Source organism: Macrotis lagotis, chromosome 5, assembly GCF_037893015.1.
Source record: "Macrotis lagotis isolate mMagLag1 chromosome 5, bilby.v1.9.chrom.fasta, whole genome shotgun sequence".
In the NCBI taxonomy this organism is placed as follows: Eukaryota; Metazoa; Chordata; class Mammalia; order Peramelemorphia; family Peramelidae; genus Macrotis; species Macrotis lagotis.
In genome coordinates this window covers 225201988-225224813 of record NC_133662.1, presented here as the reverse complement: position 1 = coordinate 225224813, position 22826 = coordinate 225201988, and the positions used below count along the sequence as shown (strand labels likewise).

At 41.1% G+C, this 22826-nt stretch overlaps 1 protein-coding gene across 2 annotated transcripts in view; it reads right to left on the bottom strand.

Annotated features, from left to right (window-relative positions):
• ZNF697 (zinc finger protein 697) overlaps positions 1-19481 on the bottom strand; it is a 37601-nt gene extending 18120 nt beyond the window's left edge. Inside the window, exon 1 of one of the 2 annotated variants that reach the window (XM_074188576.1) lies at positions 19369-19481. The gene's annotated coding sequence lies outside the window, so the exon portion shown is untranslated. Of the gene's footprint in view, positions 1-1538; positions 11711-19368 lie in introns of those variants that run through there. The other variant, XM_074188577.1, reaches the window with a different exon arrangement.
• Between the last annotated feature and the right edge of the window lie 3345 nt (positions 19482-22826).

The window sequence follows — 22826 nt, the reverse complement described above, 5'->3', positions numbered from 1 at the left end:
TAATACTGACTAATCCAAAGACCATGGAAAATGGTGCTTATAAATGACTGAAAAATTGTGGTGGCATTTCAGAAGCCAAAGGGGTATTACAATATACTCCAATTGCCTATAAGAAATCTGAAAGTCTTTTAAATGACTTTGGTATTTCAGGAGGAGGGTCTGGGATCATACTTATCTCACACGGTAACACATTCAATATCTATAATCAGTGCAAAGGTACATCTGGTCATTTGTCTTATTAAAAAACAAATAGTATCTGATTCCCAATTGAAGAGTCAGCTCAAGGGTGGATTGACGAAGTCCTAGGTTGGAATTCCCAAGCTTAAAATGTATACACAAGAGAGTATCAGACACCTGTGGCCTGGGTCAGATTCACAACAATCAGTTGAGGGGATACTACCTTAGTAGCACTTGAAAATTTCCCTTTATGATCATCATCTGATCAATCAGAAAGAAAGCTCAAGAAGAAAAGAGGAAAGAATTACAGCCATCCTACCTTTTGATGGGTAAATGAAGACAAATAAGCCAATTCTTCTAGACCACATTAATTTGAATATTCTCCCACTTCATGGCCCTGGAACAAGCTAAGGGTATCCCCAAATAAAGAATGCCTCCTTTATATGGTGTTAGCAAATAGGAGCTTCCTATTGTTGAGGTGCCACAGAGCACTGATCTGGAATTCAGGAAGACTCATCTTTCAGAGTTCAAATCTAGCCTCAGATTCATGCTAGCTGTATGACCTTGGGCAAGTCACTGAACTAAACTTGTCTCAGTTTCCCCATCTGCATAATGAGCTGGAGAAGAAAATGACAAAGCAATGTAGTATCTTTGCCAAGAACCGCCCCCCCAACTGAAAAAAATGACTGATCAACATTGTTGGGGTGAACCATAGATTCATAAAGAGCAGAAAGGATAGTACCGGGTTGTCTGTCAGAGGACCTCAGTTCAAATTACAGCTCTGTGTGACTAAGTTACTCAATTCTTGGTCTCAGGATTCCTGTTCATTCAATGAGGTTGAATCACCTGGCTTGGGAGGCACCTTCAGCTCTAACTCTGTGTGAGCCTTCAAGTAAGCTTCGGGGAAAATGAGAGGGTCTGTGGTACACAGGACACAAATGGAAGAAAAGAACCAGTATGACTACCTGAAGGGAGAAAAGGAAGGATTGTGGTGACTCAGGCAGGAGGTTGGAGAGAGTGCGCCTCCCCCCAGTAAGCCTCTGAGACTTTAAGGGTGCCTTCCCCATACCCTTCCTGCCCATGCATATAGCTGAGTGGGGAAGGAGGAGGGAGAGCAAGGAAAAGAATCATGGCTCACAATCACTGAGAGATGGCCTGCAGCCAAGGCAGCCGTGCAGTCAGGAGAAGGAAGCAGCTCTGGGCAGTCATCCAAAACCAGCTGTCCTTGGCCTCCTCCACGGCTCTGGCTCCTTTCCTGTCTAAGAGCCTACCTCACCACATAGCCCTCCTCTCTCTCTCCACTACCAGCCTACTTCTCAGTGGCAGCAGTTCAAGGTCTCCCAGGCTCCCTGTTACCTTACCTGCCCTTGTCCTCACAGAGCTGGCTCCGGAGAGCAGGCAGGGGCAGAGTTCTCCTGGGTTAGTGGCAGGACTCTGACCGATCCCTCCCGGGTGCTCTGACCACCTCTTCTGCTCCCTGCTCAATGAGCCCTTCAATAGGATACAAATCTTCCTTCATGCTCCTCTCTCCTTTCTTTTGCCAAGGTGAGGAATCTTGGTTGTGGAAAACATAAGTCAGACTCTGTGTGTGGGTAGTTTTACTGAAGCAGTTCCCCTCATCCTCTCCATTTATTTTCTTAGTAAAGGAAGAAGAGGAACATATTTATTACATAGAAATGTGAAAAAATAATATATCAATATGTTTCAGTGTTTCCTGAGTCCACTTATTTAGGGTTTCTGTCCTGGAATTGGGAAGGTATAGGTTCAAATTCTTCCTCATATACTAGATATGATTGTAACCCATAAGTAAAACCACTCTTAGAGCCCATTTCCTATGTTTGTTGTTCATGTCTCCTTCATGCCTGGTTCTTCATGATCCCATTTGGAGTTTTCTTAGCAAAGATATTGGAGTAGTTTGTCATTTCCTTCTCCAGCTCATTTGATGGATGAAGAAACTGAGGCAAATATGGTTGAATGACTTTCCAAGGGCTAGGAAATGTGGGAGGGCAGGGAAGCTCAGGAGGACCTTGAATTCAAATTTGACCTCAGATACTTAATAATTATCTAACTATGTGACCTTGGGCAAGTTACTCAACCCTATTGCCTAAATAAATAATGAAAAAAAAAAAGAAAAAAATATGAGAGGGCAAATTTGAATTCAGTTCTTCCTAATTCCAGGCCAGGTGCTCTATCCATTGGATCATCTAGTAGCCAGTGACAACACAGCATTGCTTCATTAGCTTAAGAAGATGACAGAAAAAAGGCCAGTATACCCCACCAAAAGAGGCATAATTCTTAAAAGAGTTGCACATCAAAAAATCTTTTAATTACATCACAAGATGCTTACTTTGAATGGAAATCAATTGGGGTTCTTTCCATAAAATGGTGAACATTTTCATACAGCAATAGTAAATTCTGATTTATCTGGACATTCACATGTTAGATTTGTTTTACAGCTGGTACACTAACATTATTTTTCCATCACCACACTTCCTGCCTTTAGTTCAGTCACAATCACAACTCAGTCTGATCAGAGATGGATGACGAAGTTTAAATCAATTGTCATTTCTGGAGCATTGAATCAAATCAATAAGCATGTATTACACCCCTACTATGGGCCTGACTCCCTACTTGCTAATCAAGCTGGGATACAACAAGAGGCAAAAGACAGTCCCTGCCCTTTAGGGAGCTCATAATCCAATGGGAGAACCAACGTGCAAAGAATTCATAGTTTAAATAAGAGATAATTAACTCAGGGAAGGCACAGAATTAAGAAGGATTGGCAAAGGTTTCTAGTAAAAGATGGGATTTTGCTGAGTCTTGAAAGTAAGGAAGTTAAAAAAAAATCAACCTTGTTCTTTGTGAGGAAAAAAGTAGTCACAGTCTTTTATTCTCCAGGTCAGATCATTCCTTCCATTTATATAGACTGTCATCCATCTGGTCAGGGTAAGAGTCCCATTAACCCATTAACACATTTTCAGGAACTGGACAACTTTATATGCTTATGCTAGGTGGCCTAGGGAATACAAAGCTATTCTGACATAGGAGTCAAGAAGACCCTAGCAGAAATCCTGGTCTTAATTGACTCCATGACCCTGACCAAGTCATTGAACCTTTCTTCTTTTCCTGATCTGGAAAATGAGAATAATTATAGTACCTGCCTCACAATGTTATTGTGAGAACTAAATGATAATTTATGTAAATACTTTGCAAATTATAGGATGCCAGATAAATATTATTATTCTTATTATGTTGGGTGATAGTATTTTTTTAGGTTTTTTTTTTGCAAGGCAAACAGGGTTAAATGGCTTGCCCAAGACCACACAGCTAGGTAATTATTAAGTGTCTGAGACCGGATTTGAACCCAGGTACTCCTGACTCCAGGGCTGGTGCTTTATCCACTACACCACCTAGCTGCCCCCATGGGTGATAGTATTTTTAAAAAAGGTAGGTGAGTTTTCCTCAAGGCTCTTTTTCCAGGCATATATCTATTTGGTTAAGTGAATCCCAGTCTACAGAGCTGGGCAAGGCCAGACAGGGCAGAGCATTATCATTCAGGTCATCCAAGGTCATTCTGCTGCAGCCAGGTATTTATCAAACTTCAGGTCCAGAAAACTCTGCTATTTTTAGATGGTCCTCTTGGTGGTTTTCTCTCATTTATCTGAGGACTGAAATATATACTTAGCAAAAGGGAAGACTCAAATCCATAGCAACAATGAAGTCAATTTATAGCTTATCTGGTTACTGGCTTTTCTTAGACTTCCAAGAGTCTTGGGTTGGGAATAGTAATAATGTCTTTGAGGATAAGGCATTTCCCATCAAACTGGTTGAGTTAAGACCCCTCTGTTTGGCCCAAAGCCCAAGTCAGTCACAGCTGCCAACCTTCCACCCTCCACCCTCCAATTCCCAAGTACCCACACTGCACATAAAATTGGATCTACTCCCTCACTTCCATAGAACCCACAATATCATGAGCTCTTTCATTTACATCAAGGAAAATAGCATTTACTCATCCCTAGGGACAGGGAAATTTTAAGTGTGCTGAATATACTAGATTCCAAGAGCCTAAGAACCTTGCTTTATAATATTTATACCCTGGCCAGTGTGTTGGACCTCATCCATTATTATTATTATTATAAGTAGGCATAGGACCAAGCTATAGGTGGGCTGGGTTTTTTTTTCCCTTTTAAATTCACAAGGCAAAGCCAATACAGACAATAGGATGAAAATGTTTATTTTAAAAATAAAATCATAATATTTTTGTGTCAACTGATTTTCTTCTAGCACTTAGGAGGAAAAAAACATGGGTAGCTATCTCAAGGGAGTATTTTGAGACCATCCTCTAATCAAGCTACAGGAAATTACTTGAAGAGCTCAAGTAATGTTCACAATTTAATAGTCTACTGTACCTTTAAATTCAACAATAACAACAACTCACCCAAGAATTATAGGTTCTCTTCTATTCTCTCTCTCTCTCTCTCTCTCTCTCTCTCTCTCTCTCTCTCTCTCTCTCATAGCTAATTGCTTCTTAAACTTATATATAAGTTTACAAATAAATAGGTTATATAAGTTTATAAAATATAAGCCTCCATTAAGTTGTTAACAAGGAGGCTTCCATGGATAACTTTAAAAAAACCACCCTGTTTTGGAATTATTTGGGAATCAAACTGTCAAAGCTGCCAGATGGGATTAGGTAACCTCAAGAAATCTTTTCTAATCCAAACAATTCTGTGATCAAATTTCCATTGGAATGATTGGCTTCCAAAGACAACTTTTATTAGTCGGGGAAAGAAGAAAATGACAGTCATCTATGAGAAGACAGAAACACTTATACAACTATAGCTTTTGTTTATGAAGGAGAAGGAGAAGGGAAACAGAGAAGAGTATATATTCAGGTGACCTGGCTTTCTCACTGTACCTTCAGGCAGAGAAAAGGTTCTTCTAATTCTCTGCTTAAAATAACTTTGGAGCCTTGATAGAGAAGAATGGCAGATGTGTTCCAGCCCCATGCATTCATTCCAGTAAGAGGTAAGTAATCCCTCTCCATAGACAGCTTTGTTAAGAGTATCCCACAGTATCCCAATTTTAAAAATTACAGTTGTCACCCAATTCATGGATTTTCTTGTGTTATGCTTCAGTTCTAGACTGAGGATAACTAGGTATGTGACTCTGGGCAAAATCACTGCTCTTCTGCAACTCTGTATCCCTCACTCATAAAATGTTGGTTGGTCCTGTTGATCTCTAAAGCCCCCTTTCCAGTTCAAAATGACGATTTCATGTTTAATTTTTATTGGGTTGAATTTCATGTTTACTTTTAATTGGGTTAATATTACGGCATGATATAGTGGAATGGCAAACAGATCCAGTGAAAATAACGCAACAGAGAGCTTTGGTAAGCTTACCCTGAGAAAAAAACATTGATATGGTGAAAAATGCTGTCTGTGGTTGTGACACAGTCAACCTAACATAGTTGCATATAGTTGCAATATAGCCATGTACACTAAGGGTTATATTATCATTATTATTGGATGACTAATATTTTGCTTATAAGGTTCCTTTGGATAAGTCATTACAGTATGTTTAAAGTAAAGCTACAAGCCAAGACAAAAGTGGAGGGAGAAGTGGTGCGTGATTTTTTTTTGTTTGGAGGTAATTGTGCACTCAATGCAACCTCACAGACTAAAGTGCCACAAAGTTTGGGTTGATTCTCTGCTGTCTGTACAAATTTTGGCCTAATGATTAACATCAAGAAAAGATAGCTTTGGGGCAGCTAGGTGGTGCAGTGGATGGAGCACCAGCCCTAGAGTCAGGAGTATCTGAGTTCAAATCTGACCTCAGACACTTAATAATTACCTAGCTGTGTGGCCTTGGGCAAGGCACTTAACCCATTGCCTTGCAAAAACTAAAAAAAAAAAAATAGATTCTCCCCAAGCTAGTACCACATCATTCATAGAATCACTGGTCACAATAAGCAGAGAAATTTTGATTGCTATGGATAAGTTCACTTATCTTGGCTATATACTTTCCAAGGATAAGGAGGTTGACTCAAAGCAATCTTAGAGAGAAGAGTATCAGACTGACAACCAAACAGAAAGTCTCCAGGGCCATTGCTGACCTCATTGCTGTGAAAACCCTGAGAGTCTACCAGTGCCATGCCAGCAAAATGAATCACTTCCACTTGAATTGTCTTAGGGAGATTCTGAAGATAAAGCAGGATAAGGTACCAGACACTGAGGGCCTTTCTTAAACTAAATGGCATTATTAAAATTCTAACTGCAGAGGCACAACTCTGATGGGCAGGCTATGTTGTTCAAATATCAAACTTACTTTTGCCAAAATAATTTTATGGAGAACTTAGAATGGGTAAGCACTCAACTGGTGGTCAGAAGGGATACAAAGACACTCTCAAGGTCTCTCTGAAGAACTTTGGAATCGATAGCATGACATAGGAGACACTGGCATTTTGCTGTATGAGCAAAGCAGAATCAAGGTACCTCAAAAGAAACGTGAAATGCACAAATTTATTTGCCAATTGTATTTTTTTTTGTTTTTGCAAGGCAGTGGGGTTAGGTGACTTGCCCAAGGTCACACAGCTAGGCAATTATTAAATGTCTGAGGCTGAATTTAAACTTAGGTCCTCCTGATTCCAGGGTCAGTGCTCTATCCACTGCGCCACCTAGCTGCCCCAGAAATGCACAGATTTAAAGACACTTCCACTCCAAATATTCACATGGACAATTTGTCCCTAATCTGTGGTAGAGCCTTCTAAACTTGTATTGATCTGATCAGCCACAGGTAGAAACAATTTTAACTTGACCCCAACATGGCAATGTCATTTTGGTTCTCTTTGAAAACAAAGGACAACAACCAACTAACACTTTTCTTGGTAAGTTTCTTTTCAGCCCTGTTTTTTATGAACATATGGTAGCAATGTCTTTTTATTCAGATACTTTAAGGTGGATTGACTTCTTTAAAAATGATGTACCAAAAATTAAAAAAAAATAAATATGGTGATGTTCCCCAAAGGGGAAGGCAGGAAAAAGGTTTTGCTTTTAGAATATCTTCTTGGACACCAAAGGATTCTAAATGATGTACAGTCAACAGTCAACACAAATTTGAGATGAAATGGGTATTGAGGTACTCCTTGGAAAAGGAAGTCTGAGGAAAGCCAAGTCATTTAAAAAATATATATGAAATGAAATAACATTTTTAATCAAAGATAGGGTTAAGAAAAGGCCTCTCCCTACTTTTGCTATTAACAAAGAAGCAAGGAAATAGGATGATTTCAAAGGATTTCAGATAGCAAAGCTGAAAAATAGCAAATCACCATCAATAGCAAAAACCAAGAGAAAATTAACCAAAACTGGAGTTCCTTTAGCAAAGCATTACCATGGTGTAAAAATACTGTGATTATGACACAAACTAATATACTGCTGCTGTAATAAATATTACTAACAGATCACCCCCCCAATTAAATCCCAAAGCAAAGGAAAGTGGGTGAGGGGAAAGTCTCCGTCTTACAGACTAGAAAGAAATTAAGTGATTTATCTGTTCAAGGTCACTTAGCGGGATTTGTAATCTCTCCCTCTTTAAATTCCTCTTGTCACTTAGCACATTCTCCCTTACATACTAGTTATTTGTGCACATGTCACATGCTAAATGTTCTGATTAGGCTGTAAGATTTGGAGGATGGGATGGGTCCTCTCTCTCTCTCCAACATCTAACCCAGGACCTTGCACAGAGCAGCAGCTTAACATATATTAGATTAATTGACCTGGCAGACTGGAAACTAAACAACCCCATCACCTAGTTCAGTCTACTTTTCTAGATCACAGACACAAGCCACTATGAAAGCATTCTTGGCTGAGAACTTAAATTTGAGGCTCAGTTTTCCCAAAACATTTAGTTTAAATATTTGGTCCACCATAGTAATTCATTATATAATGAGGACTCTAGACTTGAACTTAAGTCCCTGTGAGAGCCTCTCCAGGCTATATTTGATAAAAAGATTTCTATTTCCTATTAGACCTGTTAGAAAATTTTAACAGCCAGTCAAATATTTATTAAGCACTAACTTATGTAACAACAACATTTGGTTACCAAAAGTCGACCTTTTCTTTCATAAAACCCTTTCCTTTTATGAAAAGGGACACAAAAAAATTCTTAGACTCATGGCTAAGTTGTCAAAGGGAGCAAGGTGGATACATCAATCAATGTTTTGAAGACACATAAAGAAGATGATGGCAAGGATGGGTGACAGGATACATTTGTTAAACATTGGACATAATATTGCAACAACAAAAAAATCTATCTTGTGATTCCACATATGGGAGGCTTCTAAGGTGCTTCAGTAGAACATATAGGATGGAAGTGGTTCTGGATTCACACAGCTCACACTTCCTTTGTGCTTTGCTCATAGAGCACAGTGCCTTCTTTGACGGGGGGCACACCATGCTGCATGGTCCTGTGCCAGCATTTCCCATGTCTTACAGTCAATATGAAAGATCTTCAGAGAGACCTTCCTCAACATGACTTGCACCCTTTCCGAGTTCAACAGTTTACCCTGAAGGCAGAAACCGATCTGGTTAGCATTTTTATCCTCACCTGACAATACTGAAAACATCCTGAAGAGCATGGGAGCAAACAACCAATCCTGCTTTACTCCTCTGATGACTGGGAAAGAATGAGAACCTCATCCTGAATCCAGAATCCATTGGAATGCCATCATGAAAGTAATGTATAATGTTGATCAACTTCTCTGGGCAACCCAGTTTCACCCTGATCTCGCACAGACCCTCACGATTGACAATATCAAAGGTGTTAATTAAGCTGACAAACATTGGATACAGACCTCTGAGAAAAGAGGGCATATGTCCTGGACTTTTTGGGTAGCAACCATGATATTGATTGTTCTTTGGCTTTTATGAAGCCTTGGGGACTCTCAGATAGGGGGCCATTTTCCAGATAATTAATCAGCCATTTAGAGGACTCTGGCAAGGAGCTTGCTAACAATGACTAGGAAACAGAGCCCCTGGGACTGTCTTTAGAAAGATGGACAAAAGAGACATCCTTCAATCCTTCTTGACAAACAATATGCTAATTAAATTTCAAATATAACATAAATTGAGTTATACTGTAGATAAAACAAACATCAAAGAAAAGATAGAGGGGTGACTAGGTGGTGTAGTGGATAGAGCACCAACTCTGGAGTCAGGAGGACCTAAATTCAAATCTGGCCTCAGACACTTAATAATTACCCAGTTGTGTGACCTTGTGCAAGTCACTTAACCCCATTGCCTTGACAAAAAAAAAAAAGAAAATTAAAGATGGAGTTGCTGCTCTAAGTGGATAGGACAATGTTACTTTTGATGGAAGGAAGAACAGCTCAAGTCTTAATCTGCTTGTATTGTGATTGTATTCCAAGGGCAGTGAATTTCACACTGGACAGCCTGGGATAAAAATGACCATCGGGAAGCTGATACCCAAAATTAATAAGAAAATAATAAGAAATAAAAAGAAAACTCTTGACTGTTCTTGTTAAGTTCAGGTTCCTTGGTCCTGTTGAACTCTGTGATCTAGAGTATTGAAAGCAACTGCTGAGCTCTCCAGGGATTTCTGAAAGCTTGAGGAGAATGGGACCATTACCATTGGAGAAAGCGGAATATCATCCAATTTTCTAAAATGCAGAAGAAACTAAAACCTTCCAACTAGAGGGCAGTGAATTTGACTATGAGTCCTGGCAAGATTCTAAAATATATCACGAAAGGGAAGTGGCCATCTAGAAAAGGAAACTGATTGATTACAAAGACCCAAGATGACCTGAGAACAGGTCATGCCAGGTTAACCTCTCTTCCTTTTTTTTGGAGAAGATGGCTAAACTAGTAAATAAGGGGAATGCTGTAAATATGGTTTATTTAAATTTTAGTAAAATATCTGATAGTCTTCCATGCAATTCTTTTGGAAAATATGGAGAAATATGGATAAGATCACAGTATAATTAGGCAGATTTTTAGTGTCTTCCCCATTGGAACATAAGATCCCTGCTGGCAGAAACTGTTGCCTTCTTTATACATACATTCCTAGTGCCTAGGAAATAGAATGTGTTTAATAAATACTTGCTGATTGATTGGTTGTATCCAGGACTCTCAGTGTCTTCCTTCATTAGACCATAAGATCTTTGCTAGCATAAACTGTTACCTTCTTTGTACTTGTAGTCTTAGTGCCTAGGAAATAGAATGTGTTTAATAAATATTTGTTGATTGATTGGTTGAACCCAGTCAATGAGTAGTTGGTCTATTAATGTTCAATGTCAACTTAGATTAAGGTCTCCATCAAAATAGCCCAGGAATCTGTGCTCATTCCTGGGTTAAAAAACTGACCAATGACTTAAAGACTTAAGTTGACAAGTCAGGATTCTAAAATATTTGACAAGAATATAGGATTAAATTTAATTAGATAAAATAGGGATAAATGTAAAGTTCTACAAAAAAGTCAGAAATACATAGTTGGAGAAATTTGGCTAGATAGAAATTCATCTTAAAAGAGATGTGGAGTGTTTAGTCAACTGTGTGCACAATGAGTCGACAATGCCATATGACTGGCAAAGTACTCTAATGAAAAATTAGGGAGCATTAAGAGAGGACTCAGGGAAGTGATAATCTGAATAATGACCCATCAGATAAAATCTGAAACACTATTAATAATGGACACTATGTCTTAGGAAAGACCCTGAAAAACTACTGATTATGCAAACAATACGGTGAAGAACCTTCAGAAGGCATGTCATATTGGGATTTTCTTTAGAAATGGGGATGTTTATCTTGGTCTTGAGGATGCTAGTAGGGTGAAGAGGAGAAAGTTGTGACTGATAGGTGTCTTCATGCATGTAAAGAATGTTAGAAGAGACAGGAATTAGCCTTTTTCTGCTTGGCTCCAAAGGACAGTTATTAAAAATGAGTAGAAGTCACAAAAGCAGGAGATTTCAGCTTGATAGGGAAAGTTTTCTAAAAAAGAGTACTATCCAAAAATGGGATGTGGCTGCCTTAATAAGAGGCAAGGTGCCCCCTTCCTGGAAGTTTTCAAGGACAAATTAATGTTTATTTTCTATCTCTCTTCCCATGCCTTCAAGTCGGCCACTCTTGCCATTGTTGTGTCATCTCTGCCCTCTACATATTGCAAATCAAGGTCATCAATACCAACAGAAAAGGCAACACAATCAGTTCCACTACAGTTTGTTTGCCATCCCCAAGATTTCCCAGACTACCACTCTCTATGTGCTGTCTCCCATTATTATAATGTAAACTCCCTAAGGGAAGAACCTGGGACCTGGTTATATAGAACTTGGGACCTGCTTAGCACTAAATAAATGCTTTTCATTCGTTCACAGAGCCCAGCACACAATGCTTTTTTTTTATTAATGAAGTCATGTAATAGATGTTGTTTGAAATAAAATCCAGGAAATAGTGTTAATAGTACAAGTTCAAAAACTAGGAGTTGGTTTTATGGAAAAAAATTAAACAGATAAACTATTTGGTTAATTTGATTTAAGAAAAGAAATAAGAAAACCAAATTACTAATATCAAAAGTGAAAAGGATGAATACACCCCCAATAAAGATGAAATTAAAGCAATTATTAGGAGTTATTTTGCCCAATTATATGCTAGTTAAATTGACAATCTAACTGAAATGATGAATATTTACAAAAATATAAGCTTCCCATATAAACAGAAGAATTTGAATATTACAAACAATACTGTCTTGGAAAAAGAAATTGAATATATCACCAAAGATTTCCCTAAGAAAAAAATCCCCAAATCAGAAGGATTCATAAGTAAATTTTATGAAATATTTAAGGAATACTTAATCCCCAATCTAGACAAAGTATTTGAAAAATAGGTTGAAGAATCCTACTAAATTTCTTTTGATACAAATATAATTTTACTGCTTAAACCAGGAAAAGCAAAAAAAAAACTATAGACCAGTTTTCTTAATATTTAGGAATCACTGGAGCATTTCTTAAAATAAGTAGTATCTATCTAAAACCAAATGCAAACATTATCTGTAAAGGGGATAAACCTGAAGCCTTCCCAATAAAATCAGGAGTGAAGCAAGTCTGTTACTATCATTGTTATTCAGTATTGAACTAGAAATGCTAGCTATAGCAATAAGAGAGACATAGAAGGTAGCAGATTGAACAGTGATGCTGTGACTACAGTATCAGGAGGAAAAAATGAGACTGGTGATTTAGCATGCCCCCCCCATCCAATTCACATGCTTATCTAGCCATGGCCTCCCTGATATCAGTCTTCTTTGATGGAAGGACAAATATCACACCAAATACTCTTTTAAATTCACGCAATTACTCTTTGAAATTCATTCCCAGTAAAAGTAATGCATACATTTGCCTTTCTTCAAATACACATTCCCTCCCCCACTTCCTTAAATCATCACCAAAGTTTACAAGACAATTAACAAGGAGAGTATCTACTTAGAGTCCCAATAGGAATGGTTTGCTCTATAAATCTTTATTCAATCCTATAGAAACTTCCAGAAGACTATGTATATAGAATTGTTACCAAAATATTGCTCCTTTCCTTTTCAAATTCCAAAGTTGGAGCATGGAACAACACCAATAAAAACAACATCTGTGACTTAAGGACATCAAAAACCTTGGGCTAACCTTGGGTTAGCCTCCATCCACCCACCCAATCCCTTTCCTGTAATTCAGGGGCTCAAATAAACTATGGAGGTGGGTAGGCACCTCCATAGTCCCAGGTTTCCCTTCCAAAGGTCTGCTCTATACATCATCTCCCTGCTGGGACAACAGTAGTTAGGGATGTTGGGGCCTACCATGATTAAAGGAAAGGGGAGGAAGAGAAGGAAGCTATTTAAAATACAGTTCTTGTACAACCTATTTCTTTCCTTGGAACTGTATCTTTAGTCCAGGCGTGCACAAGGTGATTAATAAATATTTGGTAACTGATTGACTGAAGATCCAGGGCTAGGACAGATTTCAGTACCATTCCCCTTTGCCATGACATATGACTATGATTAAAGCCTGGACAAAAGCTAGACATTATCTTTCTCCCTAGCTTGCTCATGGAGAAACCAATGTGATGCTCTTCCTCCCCCCCTTCCTCCCCACCCTTTAAGGCTTCTCCCCATCACTGTGATTTAAAACACTCACACTTGAAAGGTCAGAGAAAAACCTTCTCCTCCTTCCTTTCAGACCCAATTCAGAGGCCTTTCCTGGAATAAATGGCAGGAGAATAAAATTGCAATGTGTGGAAATGACATACTTCCTACTTGAAAGCTCTGCCTAAGCTACAGAAACTTCCCATTAAAGCTCTCTGATCATATTATTCAAGAGAATAAACTGTGGCAGATTCTCCTGGGCTGATTTCCAGAAGGCATTGATTGATCTGTTTTGAAAGCTGGATAGCCAGAAATGAAGAGAAGCTAGAAAGACAAGCACCTCCAATTCACCTGGATTCCACACCCAGAAAATGTTCAGATCCCCTTCACCTGTTTACCTTTGGGTGAGCTGCATCATATAGCAGGGAACAGATAAATGGTTTTCACTGCCTGGATGTTCATCAGTTCCTATTTCCTAACTGTTCACTATGTTGTGTTTTGGACATAGAGAAATCAGGGCTCCTATCAGATGATTTATTTCCTGGAAGTCCTCACTGATATTCCAACACCATGCTCAAAATCTACTGAGTTGAAATGGCTCAGAGGAAACAGCATGTACACTCAATAGGGCATAGAAATCTAGAAGAAAAAGGAGAGAAGGGGGAAAGGGGGAAGGGAAGGATGTGGGTGATAGAGGAGAGGGTAGATCAAAGGAGAGGTCAGATATAACACTTTTTTTTTTTACTTCTTGCAAGGGGCTGGGATTGGGTGGCCTGTCCAGGACCACAGGGCCAGGTGGTTGTTGGGTCTCTGGGAGTGGTATGGGGGCTTGGGGTCTCTTGTCCCCAGGGCCAGTGATCAGTCTAAGGTGCCACTCAGCTACCCTACAGCACATTTTAGAAGAGGGACAGAGTGAAAGGAGAGAGAAAATATAATATATGGTAGTGGGGAGGTATGGACAGAGGGAATTACAATCAGCAACAATAATGGAAAAATATGGAAGTAGCTTTTGTGATGGACTTATCATAAAGAATGTGACCCACCTGAGACAGAGCTGATGGTATCAGAACACAAACTGAAACACATTTTTTTTCTCTTTCTTTTACTTTATTTCTCATGAGGGTCTATGTTTTTTTGGGGGAGGGGCATTATGTTTACTTTTAAGCAAGAATATTTTAGTAATATATTTAAAAAAATCACTTGTACAAAATTTTTTTAAAAAAGAATTTACCAAAACAATATCATAGAACACAGGAGATGCTCAATAAATATTGTTCTCTTAGTTTTTTTTTAAATCTACTGAGTCTATTCTTATTAGGAAAACATCCTGCCTCCCAATCCTCAGTCACAAAAATACAGAGCTAAAAAAAAAAAACAAAAAAACTTTGAGGATCATTTAGTCCTCTCTCTTCTTTTTACAGATGGCTAAACATGAGTCTCAATTATAGGACATGACTAAAGTGTGCAAATGGCCAGCATCAGGTTTGCATATACCAAAGTGCCTTGGTCTTGGGGAATCCATACAGGGTTGGCTTCCAGACTCTAGCTAAAATGGAAGTTCCGGGATCTGAACAAAAGAGAAAGATAATAGAATCTTTTCCCCCCAAAAATTCAACTCCCACTGAATCACTTTTGTGACCTGGGGCAAGTCTAAGGAGTCTCAGTCATTTGCAAAGTAAGGGGGAGATGGATTAGATACCAACCAAGGGGCTATTATCTCCAAGGTCCAGATAAGGAAATAGAAACCTAGAGAGGTTAAGTGACTTACTTGCCAGGGGTCATGCAACTAGTTAGCAGGTAAGGCAGGATTCATTTCATGGTCTGCTCCAGTTTCAGTAAGATAGTCACTCTACCACTTTTATGACTAATTTTAAGGCCCCCTTTGCATGGATCAGATTAGCAAAGCTGATAAAAATTGGTCAAGGAGGGAAAGACAATGAAACGGTCTCCAGCCTCAGAGAGTTTATATCCTATAGAAGGGAAGCAGCAATATCTACCTAAACAATTAAATACAAAATATATAACAGGGAATTTCCTGGATCAGGGAACTAGCAACAAGGAGGAGGGAGAAAGAGACCCAGTTCTTCACTTGAACTTGTCCATGCAACAAGCTTTGTCAAGTTTTATTCCCTTCTGATGCTTGTAATTAGGTAAATGTTTTGATTCTTGAGAAACATTATTTAAATGGGGAGGAGGAAAATGAAGAAATGAAGAAATCCTACCAATTCTAGCCACACAGTATCTAGGGATGTCATCCCTTATCAGGTTTGACTGAACCATATGGGTTTTTTTTCCCCAGCCTCATCAAGTCTCTCACTCCCAGTCCCAAGGATCTAAGGATAACGACTGCTCTCTGTTTCCTGACAGCAACAGACAGCTGCCCACCCTTCAGAGTTGCAAAGGGGCAGTAGAATTTCTCATCCAACTAGCAGCTAGAGTGAGGGGGTGTAGGAGGAAAAAGAAGTCCCTCATTTGTTGTTAAAAATAACTCAGACTCTCGAAAGGAAGTGATTATCTTCCCATCCAATTAGAGGATAGAATGGTTCAGATGACAAACTAGGTAGAGGTTTGAAAACTGTTGGCAGATCAGACTTTCCCCTCCCATGAGACTTCCCCCACCGAAGGATGTTAACTATTAGTGAGATGGGGAAGGAAGGAGGGGCTGGCAGTAAAAAGATTCCTGTAACTCATAGAAGCTTAGATGACCCTTAAGGGCAGAATAAAGTAAGTGTTGGGAAATAGAAATGCTATACAAGTACACCCACCCACACTCTCATTCATCCATTTTGATTTATTCAGGTTTAGAGTGAGGGTGGGGAAGAGAGAGAGAGAGAGAGAGAGAGAGAGAGAGAGAGAGAGAGAGAGAGAGAGAGAGAGAGAGAGAGCTGGTTCCTAACTGCCTATGACCTAAGGCTTTTCAGAAAATCTCATTCTCTTCACCCCCCCTCCCCCCATTACAGAGTATTCTATCTACAATTTAAGGCAAAGATATAATCCTTGCCTTCAGGAAGGTTATAGTCTATTGACATTGGAAAAACTTTCAAACCAATGTTCAATTCAAAAGAACTTTATTACAGGGAACAAATAAACATGTATGAATACATACACATACACACCAATATAAAACTAGGTATGACAATTTTAGGAAGAGATAGAAAGTTCAATTTTTTCCCCATAAAATGAGGCAGGTTGGTGATACAGAAGGAAACAATGTTATATAGTGAACAAAAGAATCAGAATTTAAATCCCAACCCTATTCGTTTTAGTACCTCTAACCTCAATCAAATACTTTGGCCCTCTGGGCATCAATTTCTTATCTATAAGGTAAAATGAGGAAGTTGAATCTAGGGTCACCAACCCCCCCCCCAAAAAAGTACCTAAGGATCACTGCAGACTACATAATGACTTAGAAAAACACATATTATCTATTTTATTTACTTTGCTAAATATTTCCCATTTACATCTTAACCTGGTTCCATTGTATAGGAGAATTGTAGTCACGTTTGGCCTGTGGCTTTTGAGTTGCTGCATCTGTGAGTTCTAAAGTCCCATCCACTCTATTTCTCTCCCTCATTCAATAAATTTTAGTAAATTTCTTATCTCCAGGAACAAATACAAAATCATTTTTGGCATTTAAAGTCTTTCAAACCTGACCTCCCTCTAATTCCCAGTCTTCTTACATATCATCCCACCTGTCATCTTCTTTGTGATTCAGTGACACTGGCATCCACTCTTAAGACTCTCTGGGCATTTTCTCTAGTTGTCTCCCATACCTGGAATACTTTCCTCCTCATTCTCACCTCCTTAATTCCTTCAAGACCCAGCTAAAATCCCATCTTTCACAAGACTTTTCTGGTTCATTTTAAAGCTCGATCATTCCCTCTGTTGATTATTTTATATATAACTAATTTCTCTATGATTGTTGGTTCCTAGTCCCTTTCATTAGATTGAGTTCTTTGAGCTCAATGGCTGTATTTTGCCTCTTGCCATATTCCCAGCCCTTAGTAAAGTACCAGGTACATAATATGACCCTTAAATACTGTGGCTTGTTGATTTTGTATTAAAATAGCTTAGGCAGTAATCAATTTAGTTTCTTGATCCACAGCCTTCTATTCAGTTTTCTCATCCCCACACCCAGTCCAACCTATCCTCAAATCTCTTTGCCTTCTTTCATTAGACTCTAGTTTATTTTGCTTATTACTCATACTTCTGCATTTATGTATAACTATCTGAGGCTGTTCCTTTCACTTTGGATTTTGTCTCCAGCCAATTTCTGGTTTACTCTTTTGCTTTACTTTTCCAACTGCAAAGAATTAAGTCTTATGTTTTTTCCCTCTTGAAATAGAGATCCTCTCCAAACCAAGAAATCACTCCTCATTCACATCTACAGAACCTCTTCTCTAGCCTAAATAGCCCTCCACTGCAAAGGGGGGGGGGGAGAGCCTGAAATGTTTCATTTCCCATGAATCTATTTTCAACCCACAATCATGTTCATCCAAGAGAAGTCAACCAGGTACTTTTCTTTCCCCATTAGAGACTACGGTGTGGAACTTTTTTTTTCTATCAGAACCATGATGAGGATGGGAGTAGAAAAGGGAAGAGAAGCAATCTAGGAACTTAGTGATTCTTTTCTCTTCCTCCCTATCCCCAAAACAGTCTTCAAAAGCACCTAGCTTTTACACATTAAGACCAGGAATTAATTTTTTTTAAAATTTGTCACGCTTTTAAAATTTTTTAAGAAATCGTTTTGATTTTTAAAATATAATTGTTTGACAAATCAATGTCAATTCAAAAATTATAATTTTTAGAAAAACCTCCCAGAGTTCCAAAAAATGAATGGGTGGAAGAAGGCTAGAAGATGAAATTAGGCTCACGTCTGGCCAAAAGTTTACTCAGTTGGGGCGCCCATTCTCCTTCATCCTCCCGGGGCCCATAGGAGACACTTATCAATATTTGTAGAATGGAGATGAAATTATTGCCTCACTCAGTCGCAGTCTCCCCAAGTCCCAACCCAGCCGCCTCCCAAGGTGCAGAACCCAACTCAGCCCCTAGGGCTCTCGCTTAACCCCCCCCCCCCCAACTCCAACCCAGCGGCCTCCCAAGGTAAAGAGCCCAACTCAGCCCTGGGGATCACGTTCAATTCCCCAAGCCCCAACCCAGAAGAATCTTAGAAGGTTAAATGATGATCAAGTCTGGCCAAAAGCTTACTCAGCTGCTGCGCCCATCCTCCTTCATCCTCTTACATCCTTCCGGGGCGCAGGGGAGACACACTTATCAATTATTCCTTGAATGGAGAAGTAATTGCCTCTCTCACTAATGGTTTCCCCAAGCCTCTGGGCTCACGCTCCACTCTCCAGGCCCCAACCCAGCGGCCTCCCAAGGTGAGGATCCCAACTCCGCCCCTAGGGCTCCTGCTCGGGGGCAAGGAGCCCACCTGGAACAGAGGAATGCGTCGGTGCCCCTCCCCCCGGCCCCTAGCCCCATCCCTCTCTGCTGCATCCCGATTGGGTTCCAGTGCCCGGGGCACTGTTCGCCCAGGCAATCAAGTCCCCCCCCCCCCCCCCCGTGCCAGCTAGCGGGAGGGTTAAAGGCTGAGAATAAAATGAGAGATGAATAGACGTAGAGGTGGCAATGGAGAGGGGAAGGGAAGAGCGTGGGGGGGAAGACATGGGAGGGGGGAAAGGAGAGGGGACCCTGCAATGCAGCCGCCTTGCCCTCCCCGGGTACCCTGGGTCCCGCCGGGGGGGAGACAAGGGCAGCGCAGCCCGTCCCCAACTCCAGGGGCGCACACAAAGCCCTTCACCTTGCGTGCCAAGCTCCTCCCGGGAGCCCTTCTTCTTCTAAGGGTCTCGCATGCCCCCTTCGGTGGTCCGTGGCAAGCAGCACCCCCCTCCAGCTCCCTGGCGCTTGCCACCCCTGCCCCAACCCTGGCCAACCCTGCCGCCCCCGCCCCCACCCCTGCAGCCAGGAAGCTCCACGCGCCCCCTCCCCACTGGAAGCCCATCCTTGGGAGCGGGGTCGGGGACTCCCACCTGGCGCGGGCATCCTGCGGCTTACCTGCGCGTTGGCGGCGGGGGGAGGAGGAGGAGGAGGAGGAGGAGGAGGAGGAGGAGAGGAAGGCAGCGGAGCAGCCCTAGCCCGGAGCTGCCCCGGCGGCGGAGCGCCTGCCTGGTGCGGGGCTGCAGCGGGGCCGCGGGCTGCCTCCTCACTGGGGCTTCCTGTCGGACTGGACAAAGGACATTTCCTGGGAGGGGCGTGGGAATGCTCCCAGCATGCCTCAATTTGTAGTTCCCGGGGCCTTCCCGGCCGCAGCCCCCTGGGCCCCGCAGCCCCCCTGGGCCCCGCAGCCCCCCTGGGCCCCGCAGCCCCCCTGGGCCCCGCAGCCCCCGGTCCCGCAGGGCCGGTCCGCGCACGCCTCCCGAGCCCTGCGCCAGCCCTGCCTCTGCGGCCGCGGCTGATGGACAGCGCCGCGCCCGGGCCGGGGGCCGGGGTGGGGCGGGGGTCCCAGCTGCGGGGCTTGTCGCAGTGTCCTACGGGGAGCCCTTTCTTTCTTCCCCGCGGGACTGCAAAGCCGGGGGTATTTTTTTTTTTTAGTTTGGTTTCATGAGTTTTAATCTTTGATTTTCTACTAAAGACACAGAAGTCCTGCTTTAGGAGAGGAGCGGGGCTGTCGTGAAGAGTGAAAAGGCAAGTAATTGTGGGATTCCGCTAAAGGAATCAGGTTGGGGAATCTCCTGGTTCCTCGCTTCCTGTGACTACCAGACCGGATTGTTTCCGGCCTCCTACCCTCTGGCATTCCCATCTGACTGTTGCCAAGGACCCTAAGAATGCTGAAGGGCTGGAATCCTGAGGGACCTGCTGTGCAGCCTCCTTTCATATCGCACCTCTAAAAATAGACTTACTACCCTCTTCAGAATGCTGGAAACCAAGGAAGAAGGGGGTGGGTGGGAAGGTAGGCAACGCTGACTGCTGAATGAATCACAGAATCTTAGAGTCCAGGGTACTGGAGAAACCGTCCTCTTCCTCTAGAGAATTCTCCTATGCACTTGGATTGCTTAGATATGTGTGAGAATATATATGCACATATATGTGTGATTATGATAGCTAGGTGGCACAGTGGATAGGCACTGGCCTTGGAGTCAGGAACCAACCTCAGCTACTTGAAACTTACCATCTGGATGACCTCGGGCAAGTCACTTCACCCTGATTACCTCCCATCCAGGGCCATCTCCAGTCCTCCTGATTCATATCTGGCCACTGGACCCAGATGGTTCTGGAGGAGAAAGTGAGGCTGGTGACTTAGCATAGCCTCTCTCACTCAAATCCAATTCATGTGCATGTCATGGAATCACTTCCCTGATGTCACAGATTTCTTCAAGCCTGAAGGACAAACATCATCATCATTTCTGCTGACCTTTCCCCAGCAATCATCTCAGGGAACAGCTAGGTGGTAGAGTAGTTAGAGAACCAGTCCTGGAGTCAGGACCCCTTCATTCAAATCATGTCTGAGAATGAAGGACAAACAGCAACAACTACCAATAAACAAATGTAATTCTCCCTTAAAAGAAAGAAAAACCTTCCTTGGACCCTGCCTTTCAAATTGTCCTCCTTCCCTAGCCCATTCGTTACCAAATTTTTAGAAAGAGTATTTCACAACTGTGCCTGCATTTCCTCATCACCCATTCCTCAACCTTTTACAATCTGGCTTCTGTCTCCAGCACTCTACAGAAATTCCCGCCCCCCCCCCCCCCGCCCAGGTCATAGCTAATGATTCTCTTATTACCAGATTCAACAGATCTTTTTGGTCGCCATCCTCCTTGACCTTCCTGTAGAATTTGACATTGTTGACCAACCTACCTAAATTCAATTGAACACATTTGATTAAATTCAAGCATCCATTAAAGAAATACTTTGGAAACCCTCTTTTGACTATGTCACTTTGCTCACCACCCATCCACTACTCAATAAACTGGATATGTTTTCCTTACTTGGGGCTTCTGTAACACTGCTCTCTTCTAGTTTTCTTATTATCTGACTGTATTTTCTCAGGTTCCTGTCTTAGTTTGATCATTGGTCATATTACCACCAAAATGTGGATACCACTAAAAGATCCTGCCTTTAGATAGTAGCAGAGAAACTTGGCAAGTCTCATATTAAAGTAATATAGAGGGGAGAGGTTAGTGGCAGGAGAACAATTTATATAATAATGTTTTAAAGGAAAATAACCTGAAAGACTTAAGAATTCTGATCAGTGCCAACACTAACCACAATTCCAGAGAATGGATGATGAAACATGTGACCTATTCTGAACAGACAGGTAATAGATTTAGGGTGAAGATTGTGACATCTATTTTTGGATACACCTGATATGGGATTTTATTTTGCTTTACTATGTATATTTGCACTAAGAACTGTATTTTTTCCCTTTTCCTTGGAGGAAAATGACAAAGAGAGGAAAGTTTCAATAGGTTGATCAGAAAAATAAAAAGAAAGGAAATTAAAAAGTTGTTGAAACATTTTTAATGCACAGAAAAGAACAGAAGGAAGGCTAGGAGGTCACATATAGGGAAGTGGGAGAGAGACAAATATTGAGTCAGATAATGAGGGGATTCAGTTATCATCTCTATAATAATGATTTAGCCCTATTTCTCTGCTGGCCTCCAGTCTAGCATCTCTAATTGCCTATTAGACATCTGTAACTGACTGTCTCATAGACATCTTAAGCTCAACATTTCCAAAACTAAATTCATCTCTCTTCTTCCCAAATTCCCTATTACTATTGAGAGTATCACTATCTTTTCAATCATTCAGGCTTGAAACCTAGTTATTAATGATGTTTCCTTATTCCCTCTACCCCACTGCATCCCCCCATATCCAATCTCTTGCCAGATCATGTGGATTTTACTCTAGTAACAGCTTTCCTCTGGTATGGCTACCACCCTGATGCAGGTCCTTATCATCTCACACCTGGACTATTGCAATAATCTGCTGGTGGATCTTCCTGTCACGAATCAATCTCCTGTCAATTTACCATTCAAGTGTTGAACTTCCTAAAGCACAGTTCTGACCATGTCACTTTACCCATCACCCACTCCCTACTCAATAAATTTCATTGGCTCCCTATCCCTTCCTGGATCAGATACAAAATCTTGTTTAGCATCCAAAACTCTTCTTAATCTGGTTCCTCTACTTTTCTAATCCTTTTAAACCTCATGTTGTGTACTCTACAATCCAGTGTCTTGGAGTCTCTTTCCCTTTCTTTGAACAAGTCACTGACTCTCCTGACTAGGCATTTTCACTGCCTGTTTAGAATGCTTCCTTACCTGTGCTTATTGACTTCCCTGACTCCCTGTAAATAACAACTAAAATCCCATTGTCCATAGAAACCTGAGGAAGAAGCTTCTTATACTTCAAGAAACATGTGTGTTCTTAAATACTACCAGAAATGAAATTATCCTAAAAGTAGCTAGCTGGTTTAGTGGATAGAGCACTGGACCTCATGTCAGAATAGATCT